Here is a 25,808-nt window from a genome sequence, read left to right as displayed (position 1 = left end):
TGATGGGTGTTTAAGAAAAAGCTCAAGGGCATATAGAGAATGGATAAACAACAAGGTCCTACTGTATAGCACAGGGAATTATATTCAATATCCTGTGATAAAGGAAAAGAATATGAAAAATAATAGATATATGTATAACTGAATCACTTTGCTGGACAGTAGAAATGAACATTATAAATCAACTGTACTTCAGTAAAATAAATTAAAAAACAAAAAAGGTCAAGGGACTATGGAAAGATACAAGGGAACAAAAATTAAGAGTTCAAGGAAGGCAAATTTGAAGATGTGACATTTTAAACATTAAAGAGAAGATCCTAAAAGTTCCCAGGTAGAAGAAACAGGCCATATACCCATGACTGCAAATCAGAATAGATTGGACTTCTCAGCAGAAATGCCTGAAGCTAGAAAGCAAGGGAGCAATGCCTTCAAAATTATGAGGGAAAGTGATGTCTAACCTGGAAGTCTATACTGGGCTAAACTATGTCATTCCAGTTTGATAGAGTGAAGACACTTTGATATCAACAAGGAATCAACAAGCTTCTCTCTCATGTTCCCTCTGTCAAGAAGTAAATGACAAAGGAAATGTACACTTTGCTGCACTTAGTAAGAACACTACAAGAAAGGAAAGTGGGATGAGAAGGTTGCCAGAGCACTGGAGAGAGGCCTAAAGAGTTAAAGGACGATGTTGAAGGGAGATTCTAGGATGATGGCTGTGCAGTCCCACATGAGACTGGGTGATAGAAGGCTCTAGGAGGAATGTCTCCAGAAAAACTAATAACTTGTTTTCGTTTTGTTTTTTTTGGCCATGCCACACAGCTTGCAGGATTTTAGTTCCCTGACCAGGGATGGAACCCGCGCCCTCAGCAGTGAAAGCACGAAGTCTTAACCACTGAACCACCAGGGAATTCCCCAAAGAGTAATAATTTGAACATGGAGAGGGATTCTTGCTTCTGGGAGTGGGGAGGTGAATTAATGATAAGAAATTAGAGTACAAAGCAGTGAAAAAAAGTGAGGAAAATTGACCAAGAAATGTAATCATATCACTCTACATGACTCATCTTTGAATAATATTTATGTAGACATAGTAAGATCAAAATATTATTGGTTTAGAGTCAAACCGTGATCATAAATATATTAGCTACAGCTCAAATGTAGTTATTTCCCAGAACGTTACTTTCTTTAGGACTTTCAGTGGTCTGATACAAAAATAGACCCACAAATATGAATATACGCTAACAATTACCATGGTAGGGTATGACTACCCAAAGATATTACTGCACATTAAAAATCTCTTTAATATTCCATGTACAGTGGAAACCTAAAGTACAGTGCTTTTACTTAAAAGGATGCCTCTTAGATATCTTTCTGGTTGATAATGCTGCTTATGGGAAGGAGTAAAGAGGCGAATGCACTTGTATTCAATTTTCAGAACTGAGGATTTTGTCTTTTTAAGGTTCCTGAAATATGAACACTATCTTAATTAGTAGTGTTGTTATCTCTGAAGATTTAACTTCACCATCAAGACCAAAAATAGTCAAACCCTTGCAGACCACTTGATCTACTGAATTATGTAACTTCCTCTTCCTTTTAAAAATCTCAGCCACATGACAAACCAGACTGCCCTAAACTCCTCATGACGTTAGCCTTTGTTCCGGAATACATTTCCCTCCTCAGGGTTTTATATCAACAAGGTTATGAACAATGCTTTGTTCAGAAGTAAAACTGCCACTCAAAACACTCCTCAGCTGACTTTCCTGGAACAAATTTGTTTATGTACCTTCTAGAGAATCTCACTTAAAAGGGAATATGTTCCTGAAAAAAAAACGTAAATGATATTTTGTCAACTCGATCACTTTTTAAATGCACAAGGGCTGCTCGCTGTTTAAAAAGAACATTGAAGCAAATCATTTTGTACAGCCTAGACATTTGTGAAAGGCAAGTAATTATTCCTTAGTAAATATTACTTTTTAAGTTTGGATTGAGTGTAGCTGGTTATTTGATAATAGAAACATTCCTCTGTAAACGATAATAGTCTCTCGTCCTAAATTACCATTTCCCCAGGTATTTACCATTTTTACAAAGCTATTTGTAAAGTTCTTTCATCAGAGATTATTTTGCCCCTAGTGAAGTGATCATCTGTACTAAAGATTCCATGACAGTCATGAGCCATGTCTCTGACATTTGATACAAATATGGTTGGTTGACATACCATTAAGTTCAAACATAACTTGCAAATATAAGTTAAATTAACTTACCGTATGGCATTTGTCTCCCCTTTCAAAGGTGTATGTTGAATTCTGCTTTCTTAAAAAATTAAAACAAATTTTATGATATTTAGAAGTTTCTTTCCACCACAAAATATTTCGTGGGGCTACTGAAAAACTTTAAAGCAAAGGTAAAATAACATGTGACTTTAAAAACAAGGAGCTTTGGGCTTCCCTGGTGGCGCAGTGGTTGAGAATCTGCCTGCCAATGCAGGGGACATGGGTTCGAGCACTGGACTGGGAAGATCCCACATGCCGCGGAGCAACTAAGCCCGTGCGCCACAACTACTGAGCCTGTGCGTCTGGAGCCTGTGCTCCGCAACGAGAGGCCGCGATAGTGAGAGGCCCGCGCACCGTGATGAAGAGTGGCCCCCACTTGTCACAACTAGAGAAAGCCCTCGCACAGGAACGAAGACCCAACACAGCCATAAATAAATAAATAAATAAAAATTTTAAAAAAACAAAAAAAAAACAAAAAAGAAAACCAAGGAGCTTCAATTGTCAATTGGGTCATTTTCAAGGTTCTATTTTCTACCTTCTTGCATTGGCCATGATGGATAATTATTAGAAGGCAAGAAATTGAAATATATCTTACCTCCCTTGGTACAGGATTTCTATAACAAGAAATATTAAAAAGGAATTAATAATACATAAAATTTTACTAGTGTAGGTCTGAAACAGCCATGTTGGTAAAAGGAGGCAGCTCTTTGTACATCAGTGTTCAAAACAATTATTATAGCAACACTACAGAATTCTGTGGCCACTTCTTATTCCGTTTAATTTTTAATAGTATCTGGAATACTTAAGAGCATCTGGGTTCCATTAAGAATTTAAAATCACTGAAGTCTCTGAATACATCCACATTCCACAGGACATGTGCCACATGGACATTTGTGTTGCCCTGGGTTCCATCTTTTATTGGCTGGTGTTTCTCTATCACACAGGATAGTAACTCTTTCAGTATGTTAAAAACTGTATTTGCTTTTAACTGTGGAATTCTAGTTGAGATTCCTTCCCAAGTTGTGAATACACACACCCTTAGAAAGGATGCCAAATGTTCTGTTCCAAGTTACACGTGGCCAAAAGTGTTCCAGATGTTCAGAATCAACCATATTAGCTGTGTTTACACAGCCAGGAAAATGCATAACTCCTGAACCCTATTCATGTGGAAAATTACAGTAGTTTCTTTCATTCATTTAGTTCCGTGTGTGTGGATAAGAGGGCAATTGTATTAATTTGACCTTTGGACCTCACCCTTGTCCTTCAGCTCTTGTTATAGCCCTTACCATATTTTACATGTGATCAGCAGTGGTCTTTGCTTTTCTCCCCTGTGGTTTCTTCTGTATTAATCATTACTTCATCTTACAGAAACTTCCTGAGGGCTGGGGCTATGCTTTAAAAGGTCTTTGACGCCTGGCACAATTCCCAAGAAACAAAAAAGTTTTCTAGAATTCTGGAATTACCGTATTTTCCTGGTTCTATGAGCCACATTTTTAACAACTCAGAACTTAAGATTTCTGTAATAATCAATGTCAGTAGAATATTTCAGCTGCCGGGAAAAGAGAAGTTGAGACAGTTTTCTTTGCCAGCTCAGTGTTCCCTTCAGCTCCACGGCAACCCTGAGAACAGTCACCTAGTTGCATTATTAGCAACTCCAACTGTTACATTTTTAACTTAAATTTGGATTCCTTGCTGTCACTGAAAATGCCTTCAAAAAGATTACCAATGAAGAAACTCAAAACCACTAGGGACGAAGCAGATGGCTTGTGCAATTAAAGGCAACAAAGCAAGGCCAGAAAGAATGTAAAGGCCAGAATTCCCTTCCATCACCCTGGGCAGTTTTTAGGGGGTCTCATTTCCTCCAATTAGCCTCTTCTCCAGAGACTGACCCTAAGAAGGCCCACCCTCTGCAAGGGGGCATATGTGACCGTAAACCTAATATCTGTAAAAGAGGCGGATCAAATGAGCAGGGGACACTTTGAGGTGGCAGATCTAGGCTGGACTTGGGAAATTGGGCGACAGAGGTGCACCGCTGTTATCTGAAGCCAAAGGTCTGGATAAGGATACTCAGGAAGAGCACAGGAACGATCAGAATTTTACGCCCGTGGGAAGGCGCAGAGATGGGGCCCTCCAACCAGGATCCTGGGAGGCGGAGCCGCACTCTGTGCCTGGCCACTAGCACAGCAGCAGGAAGTATTCCACGTGCGCAGTACAAGTAAATCTCCTATTTGAAGAACAGGGTTGTTACTGGAACTCTTGAGCAGTAACAAGATGACATGGCTTTTTTCGTTCTTAAATCCTAAGAGCCGACGCAGGATGGGTGACCCGCTCTACACAGTGGGAGGCGCAAGTACCGTCCTATCTCTTGTTTCTAAATCAAGTTAGAACTGGCTCCGAGTGGTCTTCCAGCTAACTCTTCCTGGTTTCCCCAATCGAGCTGCAACAGACCTTACAGCGTTACTTTTCCATCTGCACAGCCTCTCCATTTCCCCTGGGACCTCCCTTCCCAAGCTCCATCTGAGTAATTTACTCCTCTGTCAGCCTCAGAGCTGTTTTCTGGGGCCTCTCCATCACCAACATCCTGGTCCTTACACCCCTGGTCTCCTGCATCCCGGACTCCTGCACCCCCCCCCCACCCCGCCACTTCCTTCACACACCCTCCTGGCTTTGGAAGAGCTACATCCTCTAGTAGCTTCCTGAGAAAAGGAGCGTGAAAGGTAAAGTGTTTAAGGCTTTGCATTTTTCAAGATTTTATTCTCGATGACAAAAGAAAAGAAAATCATGGAAAGTGGCAGTTTGGAAAGCCAACCTTGACTGAAGAATTAGCGTTAAGATGTGAAAGAGGAGTCTTTTTTTGGTTATACTTTGCTCTGATGATACTCCTACTGTTTCTTTTGAACAGCCAGTTCTTTATAAAGTCATACGTGCATTCATTTAAAGCTTTGCATTCTCCAAAAGCATACACTAAAAATAACAGGGCATATGGGATAAACAGGGTTGGGGCAGACCGCACCGCCCAACTTTATAACAGGAGCACCAACAAAAACAACAAACAATTATTAAAAAAAAAAAAAAAAGCTCAGTCAATCTCCACTAGAGCCTGCCCTATGCAGCCTTTGAACTTGGGGGCTTGCATTTTCCTCTTTGAGATATAGGGGCATTTGTTTCTAAGAGACCAGATTTCTCAAAATTAGAAATCTGATTTAGGAGCCTTCATCTTTTTTTTTTTTTTTTTTTAACACCAAGAAAAATACTTCTGCAACTTCCTTCTTTGTCTTCATGGCTTTACCAGATAGCTTAATGTTGGGAAATGCATAGCAGTTCCTGAAACCACTAACCCAGCCCCTGCTTTCACTAAAGGAAGGTACCTCTGTAGGATTTCTTTCTTAACGTGTTTGCATATTGCTATGGCTTGCTTTTTAATTGTGAAGAAAGTTTGCTCCTGGTCTTTTGGAAATCCCATATCAGCATCATTACACTGATATCACCCCGCATTTATCAATTGTGTATGAGCTAATTCCCATTCCCAAAACACATGTGATAGCAGAACAAACCGTACATTTTGTCCTTTGAAAGACTTTAGGGCAAACACCACCCCTAGAATCTTAACACTGTTTTGGTTTGTTTTTTGCATCCTGTTTCCTCAGTCCTCTCTCCATGTTTCTTTTCTTTTTTGCTCTACAAGCCAAAAAAAAAAAAAAAAGAAAAAAGGCTTGATTTAGTAGTATTGTGTTCAGCTGTAAACAGAAACCTAAAATAAAGTAGCTTAAATAAGATAGACATTAACTTTTTCTCACATATAAGAAATTCAGAACTAAGATCATCTCATAATACAAAATTCCTGCTGTGCTCCAGCCATCACATCCACATCCACATCCCAGACAGAAAGAAGAGGAAGAGCAGATGGGCCTAAAAGCCCCCCTCCTTTTATGAAGTGTTGGGGAATGGGAAATTTCCCCCTCTGCCCCTCTCGAGTTCTTGTGGCTGGACTCAGTAAAACTGGCACAAGACAGATTAACAGGAGAAAAAGAAAAATTTTCATCGTGTGCACAGAGGCCTCATAGAAATGGGACCTAAGAAGTGGCCAAAGAAGGCAGCTTTTATACTTTTTAGACAAATAAACAATACATTTGTGAGGAAATGACAGGACAAATAAGCTTAGATTTGGGGTGCCCAATTAGTGAAGAATGTAAACTCAGTTTGGGCTTGGGGTCGTCAATTACAGAAGTAATGAGGTTTATTTACAGAGGCTTCTCCGCCCTGAGATCCAGATCTTTGGTGGTAAGGGTGTCCTTCCACCTTCATATGCAGAGAGAGCACCTTTCACATGAGAGTATATTTCCTGCTTTCGGGGAGACAAAAGGGAGGGTCAGAGTATTCCTCCTGTGTTGGCCATTTCCTAAGTAACTTTAATTCAAAATAATCAATATGCCATGTGAGGCACACTTACCCAACAGAAGCCTTCTGAGAAGCTTCAGAGACCACTTAAATTATATCTCACTGGCCACACCCAGTTGCAGAAGGGTCTAAGAAATAGCGTCTTGTAGCCAAGCACATTTCCTGGGGTTTTGATATTAAGGAAGAAGGGAGAATGGATCTTGACAGGCAATTAGCATTCTTTGCCACAGTATTATTTCAAAATATTTAATGTGTATTGAGCATTTTTAATACGCCAGAAACTGTCAAAGGTAAGTAAAACTTGATTTCTGTCAGTAGAGATAATATGATGTGCAAAGTTAGTCATAAAAATCCATGGTAAGTCACATAACGGGGATTCAAGCCCAGTCACGGGTGCACCGCCAAAAACCACATTTATTTAACTTTTCTCTTTATATAGAGAGATTGCCACTTGATTTCCAGTCACAGCCAGGGGCAGAAAAATCATCTTGAAGCAGATTTTTCTTACACAGGAGGAGGAAGAACCAGTTCAAGTTCAGTTAAAGAAGTCAGAGACTTCTTGGAGGAGAGGCAGTTATACTCTAATCCTCTAAGATTTGAAGTTATGGAGTCTTCTAGAATCAAAATGATGACTTAGATAAAATTTCAGGGCTAGGTATAGAAAATGGGGCCCCCCAAATAGAGTTACTGTAAAGTTAGAGGGGGGACCAGCTCTGATACTGAGTCAGAGAGAGAAGTGGAGAAGGGATGGTACATCTGGGGCCCTGTGAGGTCGGGTCCTGGGATGGGCCCAGTCTCCAGAAGGTACCTTGTGCTTGGGAAGCACCCACCCATCTGAAAGAGCCTGTTGTTTCTAGATGTAGGAGCTGGGGTGCAGAAGTGTAAGGACGTAATCCTAGAGATTTCCTTCCCCTGTAGACGCACGGCCAAGAGTCCCCGGGGGACCAGCCAGAGCAGAGGAAGGAGCCAGGAGGACCAGGCCTTCCTCCCAGCTCTCAGGCATGGTTCCCTCAGGGCAGAGGGCCCTTCTTTGCTTGCTTCGTTTCCCCCACCTTTCTGAACAATATTTCATCTTTCACCAGCCCCAGTTCCATGCCTGGGCCATTCTGCATTTCCAGCAGCCAATAAGACGCAACAGCACTGTTCCACAGAAGCGCACGCAAACCTCCACGCTGCCCCATCTGTGCGGTGACCAGCACCTGTCCGTTCTCGATTCTAGGGCAGGGAAGGAGGAAGCAGGTCTACCTGAAGAGCTTTGGCCGGTTTGGCTGGGACCACCTTTCACTGAAGATGGCATGGAGAATAGGTAACCCACACCCAGAGATCACTACTGCTGGAGAAAGATGCCACCTGCCTTAGTTTCCTGTTGCTGCTGTAGCAAAGTATGACAAACTTAGTGACTTAAGACAGCACAGATTTATTATCTTGCTGTGCTGGAGGTCAGAAGTCAGAAATGGGTTTTATGGGCTGAACTCAAGGTGTTGGCAGAGTTGTATCCCTTCTGGAGGCTCTGGGGGAGAAGTCATTTCCTTCCCCTTCGGGAGGATGCCCGCATTCCTTGGCTCAGGGGCCCTTCCTTCATCTTCACCATGCATCCCTCCAAACTCTGCTTCTGTGACCACACCTACCTTTCCCCTCCCTCTTATAAGGACCCTGGGATTACGCAATAGTCTTTCCACCTCACGATCATTCACTTAACAGCACCTGCAAAATCCCTTTCCAATGTTAGCAGTGCTCTCTTGCTTCTTGTATTTACTTATTTGGGATTGGAGGTGCTGTGAAATGTGCTTGGCTTCAAATCAGCTGTTCTGCCTATGTTTTGGGCTAACATTTCCTTCAGGCATTTTTTTTTCTGGTGGGGCAAAAAGCAGCTCGGCATCTGTGCACGTTGCCTGTGCACATTGGCTACTACACCGCCCTAGCACGTGTGGCCTCTATGAAAACAGAGATTGTTTAGCTTCCTGCCTTGGACACTGCTCCCCACGGCCACCTGTGACTCAACCGGCAGGCTGTCTGCTGCTGCTGGGAATTCACCAAGGCAGGTCCTAGTGGAACGGAACCCTCCTCTGGGACACTCAGAAGCACCTAGGCAACGTGCACAGGTGCCGAGCCGCTTTTTGCCCCACCAGAAAAAAGGCCTGAAGGAAATGTTAGCCCAAAACATAGGCAGAACAGCTGATTTGGAGGCAAGCACATTTCACAGCAACTCCAAGCCCAAATAAGTAAATACAAGAAGAGAGCACTGCTAACATTGAAACATTAATTCCTAATAGCTAATATATAAATACACAGATATATATTTTAGCTGTTAAAAGTAAGCGAACATCTGAAAGAGCAGGTTGCTTGTAGGTGTAAGGATTGGAGTACAGAACTACTAGGACATAATCCTGGAGGTGTGCTTCTGTGCATATATTCTCATATATAATTTCAACTATATATACATTATTTCAAATAGACATAATTTCAAATACATATATGTGCATATATACATATATATCTTCTATGCCACAAGAGAATGAAAATTAAATATAGAGGGGGGGAAAAAACCCTCAAGCCAACAAAAGTAGGAAGGGGATAAGAAATAAAGTGATAACTGGGAAATAAAAAGTAGGATGGACAAATAAAAAGTAGAATGGACAGATATGAGAAACCAAAATAAACATGAAAAGGATAGTTTCATTCTATTAAAAGACAGAAGCTCTCATTCATACTGTGATAAAAAACAAATTTCAGCTCTTTGGTCTTTAAAAACCACACATTAAAAAATTTTAAATTGTAAGAATGGAAAAGATATTCAAGGCAAACACTGATATAAAGAAGATAGGTTAACAACATAAATATAAAACTAATTAGACTATACGGCAAAAAGCTTTTATTAATGAGATAGTCATTCCTTAATCATGAACCTATTCATTTGTCCCTGGGTATCCACTGGGGACAGGTTCAAGGACCCCTCATGGATACCAAAATCCGCAGATGCTCAAGTCTCATATAAAATGGCACAGTATTTGCATATAATCTACATACATCCTCCCATATACTTTAAATCATCTCCAGATTACTTGTAATACCTGATACAATATAAATGCTATGTAAATAGTTATAAATACAATGTAAATGCTACGGCAGTGTGCAAATTCAAGTTTTGCTTTTGGAACTTTCTGGAATTTTTATTTCAAATATTTTCGATCCAGGCTAGTTGATTCCACAGTTGCAAAACCCATGGATACTGAGGGCTAGTTGTATATACCTATCAACACAGCTTCAAATATACAGTGACCAAAAATTGACAGAAGGAGGAGGAGAAATTGACAAATCCTCAACCACAGTAGGAAAGTTTATTATAACTCAGAAATCAAAATATCAAAGTAAGGATATAAAAAAATTTAGTATAATTAATAATTCTTATTAAAAGAGATATAGAACCTACTCTTTTTTCTTTTTTTCTAAAAAAAAACATATGTGATTTTACTAAAATTGAGAAACTCCACTAAGTTGTTAGCACTAGTTATAATATAGCTTTTAAAAAATCAGCACATCTCATGAAAATGCTTCCCACCATTAAAATGTCTTATAGCCATTTTCAGGGACCTTAAAGACTTCAATGTCTATGAGGCTCGTAACATGGCTTTCCAATTGCCAGCATTTTCTAAATTTCTGCAGAAACACATTCAGGTAAGCAGATTCATTGGCTGGCTAGAACCTACTCTTAACATGTAAAAATATATAGTACTTTATTGTGAAATCCACATGGAGTACTCACCAAACTGATGTATTAGGCCACACTGAAAAATTTTAAACAGAGCCCTAAAAGCAGAATTCATAAAAGATCACATTTTCTGACCACAGTGCAGAAAATGTGGACATTCACAACAATAATAAATCAAAATAAACACACTGTTTCCTTTTGAAGATTTACAATCATCCTTTTAAACAGTTAACCCTTGAGCAATGCGGTGCTTAGCGGTGCTGACCCCCAACTCAGTCAAAAGTCTACGTGTAACTTTTGACACCCCCAAAACGTAACTACTAAGAGCCTCCTATTGACCAGGAGCCTTACCGATAACATAAACAGTAGATTAATACATATTTTGTATATGTATTATATAGTGTATTCTTACAATAAAGCTAGAGACAAGAAAGTGTTAAGAAAATCATAAGAGAAAACACATTTACAGTGCTGTACTGTATTTATGGATACAGTAAGTTTACGTCCTCTGTTTACAAAATGAATCATCTGTCAGTACCTATATCAATAGTCTTGGATGAGACATATAACATGCAGTGTTTTGTATTATGACAAAAAAACTCATATTTACAAGTATAATGATTCATGCACTGAAAACGAAGAAGCAGCAATATGACTGCTCTATTGTAGCCTCGTGTAATCAGTACGATTGCTTCACAGTAGCTCAGCCTGTACACTAATGAATGAATCTTTATCAAAATTTCATGGCACACAGAATTACAGTCATATTCATAATACAGTATTGGAAATACTGTTACACTTTAAAAAAGAACACTTACTTGTGATGGTAGGCTGACATGCAGTTCTTCCAATTATGACAGAGAGGCATACTGTACTGTCATTCTTTGAAAGCAAAGTTATAAAACAGTAAGAAAATATTAAATATCACTTACCTTATGCCTATGTAAGGATAAGGCTATCCACTTCAATACAAGTCTTGCACACTTTGTTCTCCATGTATATTTTTGTATATTTATTGAAAAGAATCTGCGTATAGGTGAACCCACACGGTTCAAACCCTTGTTGTTCAAGGGTCAACTGTAACTCTTGGGTAAAGAAAAAATAGAAACAAGGGTTTTAAATTAACTTACTTAGTGTATTATTTTTCTATATCAATTGAACATAAAAACAAAACACATACCAAACACTGGTAGTTACTAACCATTTTTAACAAAGTTGATGGACTTGATTTTTATCATTCATTATTCAGATCAGAATCAAACTTTACTTGCTTAGTCTTACACATTTTTGTTTACATAAACCAGGGAAACAATTTGATAGCAATCTACCGAATAAACTGGCATAAGAATTCACAACTTATTATGTGCCAAAAAGATATAGGTAAAAAGGGAAACTTCGCTTTGTCCAAATGAACTATCTAGGAACTAAGCCACAAAGTGCAAAATTAATGGTCAAGTAATACCGAACATGCAAGATGAAAGAATGTATGGTAAACATAACTTGAGATCTGGCAACCTTTTAAGTTGATCCTTTATTTTCCTTTTCCAGTATGTTTTCCTGATCCTCTTGTTCTTGATAATAGCAACTACTCTTCAAGGCTGGACTTCCATGTATCATATCTAGAAGAGACTCTTCCCTCTCCGAGAGGGGGCATGACTTTTAACTATCTGATAAACCCTTATATTTAGGAAAGACTGAGCGTGTACCAGCCTCCCCTTATTCGGTGGCCTCTATGTGGAGAAGCAGCCAAGGCCTCTACTTATGTATTAAAAATGCCCAGTAATACGTTTAGGAGGTACCTGTGGGAAGAGGCTGAGCTGTATGGGAGCAAACCCACCTACAAAGAAGTGATCAAACTTTTCTTCGAAGTAACTGATAAGAGGAATCAATGCGCTGAAACAAATAATGTTGGTAATTGGTGTCTACACATTCAACTTTAAAGCAATATCTAGGATGACTGGCAACGTGAACAGAGTGAGAAGGTATACCAGAATATATCCAACAATATTTGAGTATAAACTTTTTTTTTTAATTGGAGTATAGTTGCTTTACAATGTCGTGTTAGTTTCTGCTCTACAGCAAAGTGAATCGGCCACACGTACACAGTATAACCCCTCTTCCTTGGATCTCCTTCCCATCCAGGTCACCACAGTGCCCTGAGTAGAGTTCCCTGTGCCACACAGTAGGTTCTCATCGGTCATCCATTTCATACATAGTAGTGTATATACGTCAATCCCAATCTCCCACTCCATCCCACCCCCTCTTCCCCCTTGGCATCCGTACGTTTGTTCTCTACATCTGTGTCTCCATTTCTGCTCTGCAAACAAGTTCAGTTATACCATTTTTCTAGATTCCACATATATGCGTTAATGAGTATAAATAAATTTCTACCAGCAAGGCAAACTATTCGCTGAGTGAAGAAATTCTTTTTCAACTTTGTATTTGTGGGTATATAACAGGGATGCCATGTGGAGACGTTTCATTGCAGCCAATCCTTAAAAATTCTGTGGACTAGAGAAACAGGCAAACCCGGAATAAGAATGCATAGAAAGGAATAAACCCTGACCTGGCTGTAGGAGTGGATGGGCTGGGACTGAGGTCGGATGGAGGGTGGAGTGTGGGTGAGGAGAGGCGCGGTGGGCAGGGACTGCGGGAATCTCTGGGCAGGGGTGCAGCTGTGCCCAGCTCACGGTGCAATGTGTCCGAGTTTCCAGTATTTAGCTATCCTTGTGGGTTAAGTTATCCAGCGTAACACCTGTGCCCAATCAATAGCTGTAGAGGACCAGGTACAGACAACCTGTGGAATGATGAAACATGGTCAGATAGACTGGAAAGTAGTGTTTCACAATGAGTCATGGTATGTTAAATACGTATGTCACACAGGAAGCAGAGTTGATAACAGCCAGATAATGAATAAGAGATGAAAGCTATGCCTCAGTTCTAGGGTATGATGTCAGAGTCCCATGGTATGTGAAGATCTGAAATCTGCCCAGGAAGTTTCCACATCCTCAGAAGTATCAGTTCTCTGTTTTTTCTTCTAACCAGAGGTCTTCGATTTTTAACTTATGCTGGTGATTGATGGTTTCCCTTTCTACATGGCTAATCCTACAGGAGATTTTACTGGCTCGGTTTGGGAACCCTGGCATTTCTGTCACCACATCGTCTGAAAAATATCTGCCTTGCTCTAAGCTTCAGGGACAGTGGGGGCCATACTGTACCACTACTGCTTGGGAAAATGCTGGGCAGTTCTTACATTGATCCAAAGAATGATGAATGATGATTTAATGAAAGCGATTAATGTCATTATCAATTATCAATATTGCTTTGAAGGCCACAGCCTGAGAGGCTATGGGAAATATCTCCTGATCGCCTGAAGGAAAATCAAACACCTCAAAAGGAGAATTTGATGTTTGGATCAAAACTATTAGAGCCAGAAATAACATCACTGGGCTCACCAGCTTAAAATTTATATCATCTTTATCACTTTAAACCAAAATAAAATAATGTTATCTACTGCTGTATAAAAAGTCAATATGATATAGAGAGGCCATAAAGTTATTCATTAAACAAACCTAAAAACACGGTGGACACATTGCCTAATTAGTAACCAGTTTAGAACTCATAGATGGTGATCCCTAAGCAGCAGGGTAAAGCCACCCATGCATGACAGCCCTGCCTTTGCATGTCATTATTTCACTGTTGCAGCTGAACTAGATAACAGCTATTTTCTTGCACTTCGTCTTGGCTAATGGCCAAATACAAGGATTCATTATGCCCTAAATACATCCATCAATTTCCAATCAATAAATGCTGAAAAGTAGACTAGGCTAAGGAATCTTTAGAAATTGTGTCTCGCCAGCTAAGGTTTCTAGGCAATTTGCCATGTCACAATACTTCCTTCATTTGGAAAAAAAAAAAGGGTAGACCAAATAAATTGTCACTTAGGAGAGCAGAGTTCCACACAATTTGAGGCCACGCCCTTCTCAAGAGGAAGTTTAAATAAATTATAGCAAAAGGAGGGAAAAAATGAGATGTGTTGCTGAATCATTATAGCTTGCTCTAAGTCAGGGAAATTCACTCTTGCTTGCTGATTTGGACCACATCTTTTAGAAAACTGAAGAAATCTGTCTTTCGGTACTCCTAGAGAAAAATTGAAAAGTTATGAAGTTAAACATTATCACTGCCAATTATTTCCGGATTCAATGACCAGGCTCTTTCACAGAGTTGGTCTGTGAAGATCTCTCTTCTGTTTGTGTCTCTCCCAAGACATAAAAAGGGGAGTTTCTTCACTGTACACAACTCTGAAACGATGTTGGAGAAGTCTAAATATAAGATGGTTGGGAAATCACAGCAGAGAATATTAAATTTCTTAATGATCTTAAGTGAAAAATAAATGGGACTGTCTTGAAAAACTATTTCATCTGAAGCCTGTCTCTTGGCATTCTGAATCTCACTGCCTTATGAAAAAAAATTTACTTGAATACTGTAAAAGGAAAAGGGTGTTTCTGCAATCTTTGGTTAAGAATTTAAAAGCAGTGTTAAAATAGTATTCAATGAAAATATAGCCTTAAAAACAGACATTAAAAAACTAGAAAGATTGAAAACAAACTAGGCATATAATTCAGGAAGACAGGCAAAGTATATCAAATAACCCCCCAAAAAACAGAAGGAATCAATATAAAAGCAGAAATGAAACAGGAAACAAAAACATAGATTTGACCAATATCATCAGTTTGTTATTTGAAAAACGCACTAAAATAGATAAATCTGATCAAGAAGAAAGTTACCTATAAACAACAGTAGAAACAAGAAAGAGATGTAAGTACAGGCATAGAGATTTTTAATGTTATAAAAAAAAAACCCACTAGGTACATCTCTATTAACACACTTGGAAATTTAGATTAAATGATTACCCAGGGAAATGTACTGAACTGGCTTATTGAAGCAGCTCTGTTTATTAGGGATGATATAGTTTAAAATAGCTCAGTTTTTCCCTGAATAGCCGAGGGTTGCAGGCAGATCCCACAGTTCCTCTTGTTTTAGGCGCAGATTATTTTCAAAGTTTGCTTTCTTTAGGTGCAGTTTAAGCCTCTCCCCTCCACCTGATAATGTCTGACTTGAGCTTGGAAACCTGCAGGAGAAAGGGAGGGGCTTCGCACGTCTTCTGTCTCCTCCTTGACCACCCCCCACACTGGAGGTCTGAGGTTTACTACAGCCTCTGCCCCCGCCCGCCCTCCAGGCAGGGAGAGTTGTGGGTGGAGCTTAGAAGCTGGAGCGGTTGTCATCTGGCCTCCAACATCTATTTCGGTGCTTTCTCCGATGGTCCGCTGGGTATAGTCTTAGCGCCCCTGTCCTTGGGGGACCTCCTACCAGCAAGCCCTTTTTTGTAAGCCGCCCTCAGCTCCTGCTTTCTGAAGTTTCATCCCACGTGCACCCTTCTTACTGGAGCCATCTCCCTCGTCTCCCCCGAACCATCCTTTTGGGTGTGTCCTTTTCAAGATGACTAAACTAGAGACTCTCTTTGTCCAATTCTGGCGGTAGAGGCTACTTCCTACGAAGCTCTCTCTCCTCTCACTCTCGTGGCTCCAGCAAGTCTATTAGCTGTGTCGTCCAAATGCCAGGGGGCACATGACAAGCTCCCGGAGTAGTTCTCTGAAACCCCCTGATTTGGTTTCAGGTGAGGGAAGAAAACCCTTCATCCTTCCATCATCTGGGGAGCACACAGCACATCAACAATTATCAGAGAAACTTCACTGCTAACCTCTTGAAGAATTCCTCCTTTCCACTAAAACTCCTAAAATACTAGACAAAAAAAATTTTTTTTGTTTAAATGTCTAAGCGATTTTTTTCTTGTTAACTCTTTGTCTTAGGATGCAGCCTTCCAAGGGTCCTGGCTATATGTGCCCTGGTTGCATGCTCCAGCTTGCACAAATCACAGAAATTCCAGTTTCCCCTCACGATTCTGACTTTCCATTTTCTGCCTCAGTCATATATTCAACCAGAGTCAGCTCTTGACCAGAAACATTCAAGCCTTCCTATTGAACCACAGTCCCCAGTATAGATTCTCTCACGATGAGTTTTTATTTCCTGCTATCTAACATCGATGAACTTAAATCTCATCATAGATGGATTCTACAAAAAGTAAGAAAAATCAAACCATCTTCAAGAAATAAAGCATTCAACAGATCCAGACTCAGAGATGACCATGATGTTAGAACTGACAGGGAATTTAAAATAACGATGATTAAAATGTTAAAAGATCTAGTGGAATAAATGGACAGTGGGCATTAACAGACGGGGAATTTCATTAGAAAGATGGAAACCATGAAACAGTCAAGTGGAAATGCTAGAAACAAACATGGGATCAGAGATGAAGAATTTCTTAAATAAGCTTACTAGCAGCCTGGAAACTACAGAAGAATCAATGAACTTGAAAATAAGTCGGTAGGAATCACACAAACACAAAGAGAAAAAAAATAAAGAGTAACTGTGGGATAACAAACTAACATACATGTAATTGGAGTCCCAGAAAAAGAGAAAGGGGCAGAAGAATCCTTGAAGATATAACAGGCAAGAATTTTCTAAAATCAATGAAAGAACACAAGCCAGAGATTCAAGAAGGACAAAACCCCCGAAAAACATCACTGCCAAACTGCTGAGAACCAAAGTTAAGGGAAAAATCTTGAAGACAGTCACAGGGGAAGCACATTACATAGAGATCCAGCACCACCGCCTGGCAAAACAACCGTGTGGTCAGCATGAGTCAAGCAGCAGCTGTGACTGGCAACCTGACCCACTGCTGGGTTCCTCATCTTTGTCCACATGCTACAAAAAAAGAAAAGCTCACGTGGACTGGTCCTGGTGTCTCTGGGTTTGGAGCTTCTCCAGGGTCTTGCACCTTCCTGGGCTTGCCACCTTGTTTTTTTTTGTTTTTTCTGTTTTGTTTTGTTTTTTTAAATAAATTTATTTACTTATTTATTTTTGGCTGTGTTGGGTCTTTGTTTCTGTGCGAGGGCTTTCTCTAGTTGTGGCGAGCGGAGGCCACTCCTCATCGCGGTGCGCGGGCCTCTCACTGTCGCGGCCTCTCTTGTTGCGGAGCACAGGCTCCAGACGCGCAGGCTCAGCAGGTGTGGCTCACGGGCCTAGTTGCTCCGCGGCATGTGGGATCTTCCCAGACCAGGGCTCGAACCCGTGTCCCCTGCATTGGCAGGCAGATTCTCTGCCACTGCGCCACCAGGGAAGCCCGCCACCTTGTTTTGAGAACACCAGTGCCTTGGCTTACAACAACGGAATGGAGGCTCCACAAGCCTAGGTTTCGGTGGCTCCAAAGTGTGGGGTGCAAGAGTGGGCTCTGTTTCTATGCGTTGGGTTTATACAGAGCTTTCTAGGATTCTAGTTCATGGTTCCATCAGTAAGAGTTACTGTGGGTTGCTCCTGGTTTCTGTAACTAGAGGAAGTGTCAGTGTACATGGCTGTCCACTAGAGGGAGATATAAGCATGAAGTTTTTAAAACATGACGCAGAATCACATTTCTAGCACAAATGTACATTAGCGAAAAAAGTAATAAATGAACTCGAAAACAACAAAAATTTAACTTCATATTACCTTCTGGTTTGTGTTATGGTTGGAACATGTTTAATATTTCCTAAAATACACATGAATAGGAGAAAAATCAAGCACATGTAAGATAAAATGTCTCTAGCAATAATGTTTAAGATGATAAAAGGGTTAATCCATCAAGAAATAACAATTATAGGTATATATTCACTTAACAACAGAGCCCCAAGACACATGAAGCAAAACTGACGGAACTGGAGAGAGAAACAGGTATTAAAGCCTCTATTTTTGTTGAATTGCCTAACTTTCAATAACAGAACAACTAGATAGGAGGCCAACAGGGATAGAAGACTTGAACAACAGTATAAGCAAACTAGACTTGATGTGTCTAACATATAGGACATGTCACACAACAACAGCTGAATACAACATCCTCTCAAGTCTATGTGGAACATTCTCTGGGACAGATACATGTTAGGTGAGAAAACAAGTCTTAATAAATTTAAAGGTTTGAAATCATACAAAGTATGTTCTCTAATCATGATGGGATGAAATTAGAATTCAGTAACAAAGAGATTTGGGAAATTCACAAATATGTGGAAGTTAAACAACACACTCTTAACTAATGGATCAAGAAGAAAACACAAAGGAAAGTAGAAAATATTGATACTTTGAGATGAATGAAATAAAAAAAATACCAAAATTAATGTGGCAAAAGCAGTGCTTACAGAGAAACTTATAATTGCATATATTAAAAAGATTTCAAACTAATAACCTTTCATCTTAAGAACCTAGAAAAATAAGAGCAAGATAAACCCAAATCAAGCAGCAAGAAGGAAATAAATATCAGAGCAGAAATAAATGAAATTGAGAATAGAAAAACAGATACAGTCAACAAAACCAAAAGTTGGTTCTTTTGAAAAGGAAAAAACGGAAAAATCTTTAGCTAGACTGACAGAGAGAGAGAGAGAAAGGAGACTCAATTTACTAAATTGAAGAACAGAAGAGGAGACATTACTACCAACATTACAGAAATAAAAAAAAAAATAATGGAATGATAAGAGCAATTGTATGCAAGCAAATTAGATAACCCAAATGAAATACACATTCCAGAAAGACACAAACTATCTAAATTGATGCAGGAAGAAATACAAATTTGAATAGAACTTTAACAAGAAAAATATTGAAGTTGAAATTAAAAAATTCATGGAAAGAAATGCCCAGAACCAGAGAGCTTCATTGCTGGAGTTCTACCAAACATTTAAATAAGAAATAACACCAATTCTTCACAAATTAGGAGAGATCACTTTCTCATTCTGATACCAAAATCAGATAAAGTTATTACAAGTAAAATTAACTACAGACCAATATTCCTTACGAAGAGAGATGTAAAAACTCTCAACAAAATACTAGCAAACTGCATATAGCAACATATGAAAAGCATTATACACCATTACTAAGTGTGATTTATCCCAGGAATGCACAAGTGGTCCAACGTACAAAAAATCAATTAATGACATACATCATATTAATACAGTAAGGACAGAAACCTCATGATTATCTCAATAGATGCAGAAAAAGTATGCATATAAAAGAGGATGAGTCCCAAGACCAACGCCCTTTCATGATAAAAAAAAAAAACACACTAAAAAAGCTAGAAATAGAAGGGCACTTCCTTGACATGATAAAGGGTATCTATGAAAAATCCACAGCCAACATCATACTTAATGGTGGAAGACTAAAAGCTTCTCCCCTTAGATCAGGAACAAGACAAGTGCATCTGCTCTTACCATTTCAACTCAACACTGTACTGGAAGTTATATCCAGGGCAGCAGGGCAAGAAAAAGAAATGACATACATATTTGAAAGGAAAACTCTATTTTCAGAAAACATTATCTTGTACATTGAAAAGCCTAAAGAACCCACCAAAAAAACCTCTTAGAGCTAATAAGTTCAGAAAATGCAAAATCAACACCCCCAAATCAGCTTATTTCTATACACTAGCAATGAACAATCTGTAAATGAAACTGAGAAAAAATTCCTTGTCAATAGCTTCAATAAGAATAAAATAACTTAGGAATCAATTTAACAAAAAGAGTGCAAGATTTGTAAACTGAAAACTACAAAACATCATTGAAAGAAATTTAAAGAAGACCGAAATAAATGGAAACCATCCCATTTTAATGGGTCAGAAGACTTAATATTGGTAAGATGATAATACTCTCCAAATTGATCAGAGTGAATGCAATCCCTATCAAAATCCCAGTATGTTTTTTTTGCAGAAATTTACAACTTAGTTCTAAAATTCATATGCAAATGTAAGAGATACAGGATATCCAAAACATCTTCAAAAAGAACAAAGCGGGAGGACACACATTTCCTGATTTCCAAACTGACTACAAGCCTACAGTAAAAGACTGGGCTGCTGGCATAGGGATAGACCTACAGATCAATGGGAAAAAAAGAGGTTAGAAATAAACCCTTACCTGTATGGTCAATTGGTTTTTCAAAAAGGGTGCCAAGAGATTTCAGTGGAACATTCATTTCCACAAACAGTGCTGGACAACTGAATATCCACATACAAAACAGTGAAGTTGGACCCCCAACCTCATACCATATACAAAAGTTAACACAAAATGGATCAAATACCTAAATATAAGAGCTAAAACTATAAAACTCTTTAGGAGAGAACATAAATGTTATGTGTTCATGACCTTGGATTTCGCAATGCTCCTTAGACAAAGTAAACAATAAAAAGACAGGTAGGGCTTCCCTGGTGGCACAGTGGTTGAGAATCTGCCTGCCAATGCAGGGGACACGGGTTCGAGCCCTGGTCTGGGAAGATCCCACATGCCGCGGAGCAACTGGGCCCGTGAGCCACACCTGCTGAGCCTGCGCGTCTGGAGCCTGTGCTCCGCAACAAGAAAGGCCGCGTCAATGAGAGGCCCGCGCACCGCGTTGAAGAGTGGCCCCCACTCGCCACAACTAGAGAAAGCCCTCGCACAGAAACAAAGACCCAACACAGCCAAAAATAAATAAATGAATAATAAATAAATAAATAATAAATAAATAATTTTTTTAAAAAAAGGTAAATGAGACTTCAACAAAACTGAAAACCTTTGTGCATCCAAAGATATGAGCAAGAAAGTGAAAAAGACAACCAGCAGAACAGGAGTAGATATTTGAAAATCATATCTGATAAGGGTATAGCATCCAGAATATGGTAAGAACTCTTACAACTGAACAACAAAAAGACAAATACTGAGTTAAAGAATGAGCAAAGGATTCGAATAGACATCCTCCAAAGATTTACAAAGGGCCAACAATCACATAAAAAGATGCTTAACATTTTTGGTCATTAGGGAAATACAAATCAAACCCATAATGAGATATTATTTCACACCAACTATGATGGCTGTCACTAAAAACATAAAGACAAAAGTAACTGTTGACAAGGGTATGGAGAAACTGGAACCCTCTTACCTTGCTGGTAGGAATGTAAAATGGTGCAGCCACTTCGGGAAACAGTCTGTCCGAAAAAATTAAAACCTAGTGTCACGGAACCAGGTTCATTCGCCCATAGCACAGCAAGCCAAACGCCCAGACACCGAGGTCTGCAGCAGAGAAAAGGCTTATTCACGAGACAGCCAAACCTCAACTCCACCTACCCCAAAGCCGCCAAGGCTTGGGCTATTTATGGAATGAGCTGAGGCGTGGGGAGCGAGCGTGGAGGCGTGGGGCAAGGTGATTGGGGGATAAGGAAAAGGGGAGTTAATCCTCGTTCTGAGCAGGTGCAACTAAGCTACGTGCTTCTCCATGGGATGCCTCTTCTGGGAGTGGAGAGTTGGGCCCTCTGAGGTCAAAAGGGCACTGATCAGACACTTGAGCACGCGCAGTTGGAGGGTCGGGGGTCTTGACCAGTCTCAGCTGGCTCAAGCTCAGACCGGACACAGCTGAGTCCGAGTTCCTGAAAAACAACTCGGGCAAGCAACTTGTTTAGGCTACGTGACTCTTGGAAGACAATTAAATCAAGCTTGATCAGGGAAGGCACATTACGGTTCATTATTTCTTAAGCAAGTTACGGTTTAGTGGATCCCACTGACGACTACCCTCGCTTTCATTAGAGTCACCATATGACCCAGCAAACCCACTCTTAGCTCTACACTCAGGACATGTGAAACGTATGTTCGCATGAAAACTTGAGCGTGAATGTTGGTAGCAGCACAATTTATAACCAGTAAAGAGTGGATAAAGGCTCAGCAGCCCCCTCCTGCCCCCCCAACTGGCGGCTTCATTCTTTCTCTCTCTCCCTGAGGTCTCTCACCCTCCTGGGGAGCTTGGCTGGGCCCAGGGGGTCCAAGGACCACTGTCCTCATATCTTTTCTCTGTCCAGTTGAGCTTCCTGGATAAGCTCCAGAAGGTTCAGATTAAGGTGAGCCTTAACGGCAAAGCCACCATTAGCCTTTGAGTCTAGCCCCCAGGCCTGCTTTACCTTGGGGACAGGCAGTCCCCCGTGGTATGGCATGGCAGGGGCTTGGAGCCAGAACTTCACAGCATGAAGCCACCCGTAAGGGGAGGCAACTGTGTGTGTGCATCTCCTAGTGCCACCGTGTGGGTTACATGAGCAAGCATGTGAAGATCTTGGCACAAACACTGATGCATTGCCTGACCTTTTCTGATAATATAAATGATGCTTTCTTTATCAGAAATTAAATAGTGGATTTGTTCTCCTATTGATTGGCTGTGTCCCCTTGAGTCTGCCTGTCTTATCTACCTCTGTATCTCCAGCACCTAAAAAGTGCTTTATGTCAAGTGGGTGCTGTTAACATGAATGAATGAATGAATAAATGAATGAAATATTTGCTGAATGATCTATCCATCTCCCCCTCATTCCCTAACAGCGCCTTTCACATGCTTGGTGTTCAGAACATGTTTGACGGATCAACTTTATATTTGAACATATAGATGGTGTGCTTACTCTTTCCTAAATCTGTAGTCAGGTGCCTGTTGGTTCCACTGAACTTCTTGTGGGGTTCTGAGCTGTAACGGAGGGACCCTGAGCTTCAAATATGGGGTTGTGTCCTGGATTTGCCACTTACGAATGACAAAGAACATTTTTGACCATAGATTGTGCCAAGCCCTCGGGGAAACATTTTATACCATGGCCTTATTGCATCTCAACATCTATATTATGTCATGCACTGTGGTCATCCCCATTTTACAGATAACAAGGCAAAGACTTGGGGAGGACAGCCTCTTGTGCTAAGCTGTATACTTAGTGGCAGGGCCAAGATGCAAACCCTGGTTTAATCCCAGCTTCCACTCCCTTGACCACCTGAACCATGTCAAGCTATGTGACATTAGCCACTAAACCTTCATGCCTCTATTTCCTCTCTAAAATAGCTAAAATACCTTTCCTGCCTAACTGAGTTGGTTATTTTATTCAAGTAGGAAATATATGTCAGAAGCTTTAAAAAGTGAAAACCTCAAAACTAATGTAAAAATTATGATTCTCTGAAATAGAACTTATCAACACCTTCTTATTCTCTAGTCCTGTGAAATTGTATTTGTTCAATGGACACATTTAGATACACTAGGCATTTACAACCTTGACACCATGTGTTTAAGATTCAAAACAATATTTGAGAATAAGATATTCTGTATATGCCATAAAAAAACTTTTTTCATAAAAAATAGTTGAAGACATGTGAATAGACACAGTTCCTAAGAGCTTATTATGAAAGCTTCAAATTAATCATAACAAGACCTCCCCCCCAGCCCTTTCCACTTGGTTCTCCCACTGACCTGCCCTGATCCACGGGATCCATGGGAGGAGCCTTGGTCCACGGGAGCCCCATGATGCTCCTGGAAAGCACAAAGATTTGCATTAATTGAGGTGATCTACGTTCCACCGCTGAGTTGGTTTGACTTGTGAATTCAAGAAAACAACTGGTTGACTCAATTGTTTGACCATATTCACAGCTCATTTTATTTAGAGCAATCACACACACGTGAACTATGTTTACTGCATTTCTGAATAGAAACCACCTGTGTGCCATCAGGTTCCGTAAGCAGATAGCTTGAGCAGTTCTTTCTACTTTCTGTTCCTCTAGTTTGAGTTCCCATGTTTTGTATGTATCTGTTCATGGGGATGGTGAGTTGGACTCGGGCCCTATTTTCTCTGAGGCCCAGAACTTCTTCCTCTGCACATCAGTGTGGACCCTTCACTACTCTACAAATACAGAGGAAATTGACAGACTACGGAGGGATTAGTGTTTAAATAAACTCGGTTCATGCCAGGCCTTCTGGCAACTAAAACATACTCCTTGTGTATCAGGGCACATACTTTTTCCCCTGCTGCTGTGGAAACCCCACAGGTCAGAGCTCACAGCTTTCTTGTTTCCTACTGTGTTCCCAGTGTTGACGCAGTGCTTGATACACGTAGTAGGTGCACAGCATGTGTGTGTGTAATAAAACGTCACAGTTTGAAACATAGGAGAGAATAAAAAAGCAAGCAAATGACTTTCCAACTCAGCTGGCATTTGTTTATTTCCTGACATTTCACCAATCACTGTGCTAAACACATTGAGATGTTGTAGAATCCAAGCGCGAAACTCTATGCACGTGACTCATCAGGAGACCTTGCAGGTATTTCCTTGCAGGCTATTAATAGTTGTGACAACTGTAACCAGCATCCGAATCCCCACTCATCAGCTTAGAGGCTGCACGTTAGGGGTGTGACAGAAGCCATGTGTGGACGTGGGACAGTAACGAGAAGTGACATCCCTAGAAGGAAGACGTAAACCGTACGTAAACAAGAAAAATATGAATATGGATATTCATGCCTCTGCTTTTCCTCATCCCACTAAAGAAAACTGGGTGTGTGTGCATCCTGGGCTTTTGCTGTCTGGAAGAGGGATAGTGAGGGAAGGAGTAGAAAGAATACATGAGGGTAAGGGGAATCCAGGCTATATTCGAAAGGCGTTTGTGGTGTTCTGAGAGGGGGTGGGGAAGACAAGGCTTAAGGACATTTTCTTGGAGTTGTGAATGTACTTCTCCTTTACCATTCTGAAAATCTTTTAATTTTGGCAAAATTATAGATGCACGGGAGGTTGCAGGTAATTCCTAGAGGTCCCATGTACCCTTTTTTTCACTTGTTTGTTTCCATTTGTTTGCTTGAGAGGTGACTCCAAAGGGTTAAACTGTCTGGCTCTTGGATTGGTGTTTTCTCTGACTGTGGTGTCCTGCTGTGACAGGCCACCTAAAGGTTCTGCTTTTAATGAGTCATATAGAACTCAGACATAGTAATTCAAAAAAGCACATCAGCCTAAGTATATTTAGTGGGCACAATGCCCTAAAAATATCTAAATGGATTGAGAAGTCTACCTACTGACACACAATGATTGATATTCATAATTATGATTACAAATCACCCATGAAAAAATATTTGTGGTCTCTGTTTAAGGAGACAAAAAAGGATGAAATGAACCTATGGATTCTGTAGCCAAAAACCAGAAACAAACCAAATGCTCACCAGTAGGGAATCAGTTAACTAAATTATAGTACATTTAGTCAGTGGAAGACTATACACACAGAAAAAAATGAAGAGATCTATACAGATACATATATAATCCATACATATGTATTGTCACGGGAAACATCCACAGTATGATAGACATTTTTTTAGTGCTATAAAAAAGTCTTTAATAGAACCCCATCTTTGCATGTGTTTATGTGTGACTCACCAACTATCTCCATGTTGTCAAATCCAGAGGTCATTTCTTTGTCATCTTCCTTGACCTCAGAGTAGCATGTGATGCAGAAAATGTCTCATCTTTCTTCAAGTACATCCTCCTCTTGCCTCCTGTGACACTGTATTC

At 40.2% G+C, this 25,808-nt stretch overlaps 1 non-coding gene across 1 annotated transcript; it reads right to left on the bottom strand.

Moving 5' to 3' along the window:
• Positions 1–10,231: 10,231 nt before the first annotated feature.
• LOC137751676 (small nucleolar RNA SNORA33) lies at positions 10,232–10,361 on the bottom strand. The gene has a single exon (XR_011070921.1). It is a non-coding gene; the product is annotated as a small nucleolar RNA SNORA33 (small nucleolar RNA).
• Between the last annotated feature and the right edge of the window lie 15,447 nt (positions 10,362–25,808).

This window comes from Eschrichtius robustus, chromosome 17 (genome assembly GCF_028021215.1).
Source record: "Eschrichtius robustus isolate mEscRob2 chromosome 17, mEscRob2.pri, whole genome shotgun sequence".
NCBI classification, from domain to species: Eukaryota; Metazoa; Chordata; class Mammalia; order Artiodactyla; family Eschrichtiidae; genus Eschrichtius; species Eschrichtius robustus.
Note: the sequence above shows the minus strand (reverse complement) of the source record. Positions and strands in the feature narration are given on the sequence as shown.